Genomic DNA, 6,147 nt, shown 5'->3' on the forward strand with positions numbered 1-6,147 from the left:
CCCATTGTCAGCAAGTATTGGCGAATGGTCCAACCTTATGATCACAGATGAGAGTTTCAGTAGGAAGCCTTTAAAACATAATTGAGACAGATTATTACTCAACATCCCTTTTTGAAGACAACTTTGGATTCTCTGAGTTCAACATGCAGAAACATGGAGGCTATTGCAGTATTTTAGGTGAACACTGGTGGGTGGGGACACCTGCTGAATATATTGATACATGAGATGAGATAAAGAAGTTCTCCAGTTTGAGAAATGAAAGAGATTGTCATATTGATGAGATGAAGAACTCTAGGAGAACCAATAATTGAAAATTTGCAAACTATTTTCAGGAAAACCTGAAACACTTAAGAGTCTACACTTAAATTATTCAATTGATTATCTGCATTTTAAACATCAATAAGGGTAACTGGTCTCTGATTTAAAGCATGGACATATTCTTCTAATTGATGAAGTCTAGGGAATATATAGTGGTAGAGACCAATCTTTTCTCATTAGCTATTTATCCAGTCTATATATTCAGTGGGTCTATGAGGCCATGTGGAAAAAAGTTGAAATTTTAGTCAGAGCAGAGGGATTTAATTGCAATGCTCATTCTCTACTTACTCCAATTATCACTTAATCTACATTTATAAATTAGCAGAATTCTCTTTTGTCTTAGAATTCTCAATTAAAATTTGCCAGGAAACATTTGAAACTAACAGAATATAACATTTTGATCTAATATTTCACACAAGCCATTACAGTCTTCTACAAAGGCAAATTAATGTTTTTATCCTTTTTATTGGTAAAGAAATTGAGTCAATGAGTTTAAGTAGCTAGAATAAAGCTATATAATTAAATTTGATCCCCTGAATTCTACAAATAGTCAGTAAGTGACTCTAAATGTTGGGTTCCTGGACAAACAATAATAACATCACCTGGAAAAGTGAAGGGAATGAAAATCCCTTGTCTTTCCTCAATCCTACTGAAACAATATCACACCCAGGGCTCTGATGCTTACAAAGTGCCCAGAAGATTATGAGAGGCAAATGAGAGGTACCTACATACACAAAGCATAATAATCTCAATTCTTCACTCTTCTGTCTGAGATTTACCCTGTTGGAGTGGCAATATTGGCAAACTGAAATGTCATCAAAATCGAGACCATGTAAAACAAAGAGCAAAATCACCAGGTAGCTGTGCTAATAACTACCTACTAAAAATATCCAGAATCAATGGCTTAGCAATAAGAATTACTTTATTTTCCTTAAGATGCTCTTGATTTATTTCTCCTTTGTAAATGGTAATTGTGAAATTGAATTCCCATGGGGTGATTGAGAAAATAGTGTTGAAAAAACTGTTCTGTGTGGGGAACATATTATCTACCTACACACTAGAAGCACTTCACTGGAAGGTCTTGTTCTGTGGGATTTCAGAAAGTTCCATTCCATGGAATCTCAAAATAAAATCTCCACCCCCCCCCCATTTTAATTAAGTTCTTTGCTAAAAGTGAGCACATAGAAAAGTGTGGAATGGATGAATGAACATCACCAAGAGAAGAACTGAGAGAGGGAGTTAAATTTTTCTTTTAATTGTCCAGAGTTTATCCCAAGTCAGTACTTCTCTACCATCCTTCCAAGGACCTTCTACACTACTATCTCTAACATTTTTCTGCATCATGAACTTTCCTGGGCATTTTCACATACATTAGAGATGCCTGGTGCTTGCTCCATAATGTTACTCTAAATTTCTAATTTTACTATTATAAAGAATTTATAAGAATAAAAAATATATTTTTTGATTATTCACACAAAATCATGTTACACTATTTTCCAGACCTCTAGATTGCAATGACTTTTGAACTACTCAACTTCAAGTAACTATCACATGGCTACCCTCTAGGTATGGTCATTCCTTAGGCTTCTTTATTCTAAATAAACCAGATATTATACTTTCTGACCATCAGACCTTTCAGTTCTTGTCTGAGTGGTTCCTATACTGAAACTATACTAAAACCCCCATACTGAAACTATTTCTACTATCCAAACACCCTTGACAGCCCAGGGATTTGTACACTTAAAAATCATGAGGTCATTGAAGGATTTTTTTTTTAATTCTAAAATCAAATGAAAATAAAATCACAGCTTCCTAGAATAGAACTTCAAATTCAGATTAAAAGAGAGTGACCTGATATGCTAGAACATCTCATGAAGGATATTCATCCCATCAGAATTCTAATTAGCAATGAGGTATCAAGTAGACAGGAGGGGCCATAAAATATAGTCCATCCTGTCTTGTCTTTGAAAATCCTCTGGACCTATTATGTGCCTCTTGAGGGATTCACCTATTTGGTTGTTTTTGTTTAGTCTTTCTTCAACACCCCTTGTTCCTCCATCTTGGGTGTTTTATCCTTATACTCAAGTGCTATATGACAACACACAGGTACTGTCAGCACTGTTGCTTGCCACATGGCACCAGAATTGTTCATCTTGGAAGAAACTCTGCTTTTGCTCATCAAAAGATTTGACTCTCCCAAACTAAATTTTTGCTTATTGTTATCTAGTTTCAGAATAGTTTTGATGTTTTTCTTTGCTTTCTTTTGATTTTAGAATAAAATTTCTGTTGAAAAAATAGACTAAAAATGTAAAAACCATTGATGAAGCAGAATCTCCTGTCCCTGAATATTGTTTGAATAAAGAGGAAGAAGAAGGAGGAGGAGGAGGAGGAGGAGGAGGAGGAGGAGGAGGAGGAGGAGGAGAATCTTACCTTCATGCTATCTTTCCCAGAGAGATGATTTCTCTCTATTCAAGCATAGATTGAGTGCAAAAAGAATGCCCTGCCCAGCTCTCCTGTAGTGATAATAGAGATGAGCAACACCAAATAATGGAGATGAAAGCAAAGAGAATTTTGATGAGAAGCCAAGGTATCTGGTTCGATAATATATGATCTTGAATGTATCCCCTAAGTCCTTAGGCATGTTTTTTTCAGATTTTAACACTCTTGCAAATCTGCAGAACATAATTATGTGTCTTATCTGGGCAGAACCCTACACTGTTAAGCATCAAAAGTTGTTACTGGTTTGTACCTAGTTGAAAGTCTAGCTCAAGATCACAGTTGTTTCATTTGGGTTTGAGAATAAAATAAAGTATTCCTTTTAGTACTTTGAAAGACCTTTCTCATTCTCTGTTTTCTATCGAATGGTTGAATTGGTGGATGGAACCTATCAAAGAAAGAAATTAGCAAAGTTCCTCCACTGAACTCTTTTAGAAGTAGGTATGTTGTAAAATGCAAAGGGGTTCAGTGGAAGAACCGGGAAAGAATTTTAAAAGCCAATAACTACCAGAGACCACCATGACCTTGGTGGGAACAGACTGACATGGCTCCTGCCCCTGGGACTGTGCCAATGGACATGGAACTCCAAGAGTGTTGATGACTGCCAAGGGCGTAAGCCTTGTTTGTATAATAGTGTTCATATTTTCACATTCCTCTGAGGAATGTCCTCCCTGATAATGTTAGTGTTTCTATGATAATCAGACAACATAAGTCCAGGAGGGGAAGGTATGACTAACATCTCAGTAAAATGGTAAACACTGGGACCTTCAGGACAGCCTTTATGGCTGTGCAAAAGAACTCTAAAAACATGAGTTCAAAAATATATAATTTATAATTTCTCAACTATGCAAAAATATAAGGATGCAATATGAATTCTATATATTAGGAGCTTCGCAGGTCTAAAGGAACAGAGGCAGCTACACTGTGAGCCAGCTTGTCAGAAAGATATAAAGACAGGCAGATACAAAGACAGGCAGATTCCTGAGTTCAAGATCAGCCTGAGACACAGCAAGTCCAGGTCCAGGTATGGTAGAAATAGTAATTTCTGGACAGGGTCTCACCCACCTAGCTTATCCTCTGTGCTCAATAGAGGCAGGCTAGCAAAAAGCAAGAGCAGTTCTTTAGAATTTTTTCTTTTTCTATTGAGAGCTGAGCTGTCTGGAGATCTCTAGAGAGTGAAAACAGCTAGTCAAAATAATTTTTTAAACAGGATTTCTGACTTGGTTCTAATTTCTAAGAATTACTTAGAGAGCTGACACAGCTCTTTTCGAATGCTTTCTAGCAGCTATGCAGAGAAGGCTGTCTGAAGAGCGAACACAGCTCTTTTAGAATTTCTCTGGCTTTCTGATTTTGATTGGAAAACCCAAGAATTACTTTTAGTTTTTGCTCACAGAATTTCTGACTTGGTTGGGGGAATATAAGAATTTCTTTTTATAGATGCTTTTCTGACTTTGGTCAGGAAGTCCATGAGTTAGCCAGAGACCTTTTAGAATTTTTACTAATAGAGAGAGCTGTATCAACCAAAGAGGTTTTTAGAATAGCTAAAGAAGCTGTCTAGAACACCTAGGCTGCAATCTTAGACCTACGATTTGTTTTCAAGGATACCAAACACCCCTCTCTTAGGAACCTTGACCTAACCTAGGATGGTCCTTGGCAAGTAAGTTCAGAGAGGTTGTTTTTGACCTGGGACCTTCAGGACAACCTTTAAGGCTGTGCAAAAGAACTCTAAAAACATGAGTTCAAAAATATATAATTTTTCAACTATGCAAAAATATAAGGATACAATATGATATGCAATTATGTGTGTGTGTGTGTGTGTGTGTGTGTGTGTGTGTGTGTGTGTGTGTGTGGGTAATATCACTCCTCTCTGCCTGGTATGTCACAGTGTACCACTGTATCTTTAGAGTTACTTGCAATCACTTTATTTATATATTACTCATAGTTTCTTTAGTGCAGTCCCTGTCTTATGGATCTAAGACAACTTGATTGGCACTAGTACCTAGAGGACCGAGAGCAGAAGAGAGGAGAGCAGTATTCCTTCAGGCATCTTCCAGGACAGAAGCATGCTTCATGCACAGCTGCATCCTGAGCAAGAGAAAAATCATAATAAAAAGAGAGCTCCTAGGTTTCTTTAAGGTAGATACTGAAGGAGTTGCATCCTGGAGGAAGCTTCACTAGAGAGTACCAGGCAAGAAGAAAGGGACTGGAGGAAAATGGAAGACCAAAAGCAAGCATTCGTCTTGCTTTACAGGTAATGAAATCAAGCATTAGAAAGGCAGAATGCATAAACTGCCAATGTCACAGTCCGGGAATGGCATGGCAGAATCTGAAACTCAATTTTCCAATGCTAAGGCCCAATGTCTTAATTGTGTCCTTGACTTTCCTTAAATCCAATGAACACAGAGAGGCAGTAATAACAACAGCAACTCCTCACAAAACCACACACTCCAGTGAGCACACCTGTGCACACATTACTTCATCCTGGCATTACAGTAGCCCTGAATAGAAGCGAGGAAACATTTTGGTAGGTAAAATAATTTGCCTTTGGTTATACAGCTGGTAAGGATTTGAACCCCAGCATGCTGGCTCTAGCCTGTGTTTTGAAATAGAACTAGAGAAAGGAGGATTGAGACATGATGATGAGGATGGCCAGAGTCTCCCAGATAACACAATCAGAGATCTGGAGCCAAGTGCTGGCTTCCTTTAGGCTGTTAGCCTACCTTGGATCAAAAATATAACTCTCTATTCCTCATTTGCTTCACTCTTAAAACATGGGAAAAAAAACAAATTCCTAAGCTAAAAACCAAACTGTAATTAGGATCCTTATCTCTGGAATTCAGAACAACAAAAAATTAAAAAGTAGTTGAAAGAACTCCTTTGAAATGTAAAGGCAACTATTTCAGATTACAAAAAAAGTATGCTAATTAAAAATGATTGATATGTTATTTTGGTAGTGACTCTTGTTACCTTGTTTCAGTTTTATTCATTTCTTGTTGACTAATGAGCACATTGAAGCGAAGAGATGGGCTTAGATTGCATTTTAATTTTCTTGAGGATTTCCTGTGTGTTTATGCTTTACGTTAGTTGTTAAGCAACCCCTCAAGTTTACCACTATGTTTCTGATTAATTTGAAACTAAAAAGACAAAGGAAAGAAAGGAACTTCTAATCTGTCTGAGACACAGGGCCTTGTTTGTTGGTGCATGTTGACTGCTTAAATTAATGGAAAATTTCTTCCTTTAGTAATAAACAATTATCATTAAGGGAACAGAATATCCCTAGCCAAGTACAATCACTGATGGATGGTGGGAAAAGTCCTCAGAACTAAAAGCTTA

The 6,147-nt window shown here is 37.1% G+C and overlaps 1 non-coding gene across 1 annotated transcript; it reads left to right on the top strand.

The window, feature by feature from the left end:
* The first annotated feature begins 4,122 nt into the window (after positions 1–4,122).
* On the top strand, positions 4,123–4,181 carry LOC115486593. Its single transcript, XR_003946938.1, has one exon. It is a non-coding gene; the product is annotated as a U7 small nuclear RNA (small nuclear RNA).
* Positions 4,182–6,147: the final 1,966 nt, after the last annotated feature.

This window comes from Mus musculus, chromosome 7, assembly GCF_000001635.26.
Source record: "Mus musculus strain C57BL/6J chromosome 7, GRCm38.p6 C57BL/6J".
Classification (NCBI taxonomy): Eukaryota; Metazoa; Chordata; class Mammalia; order Rodentia; family Muridae; genus Mus; species Mus musculus.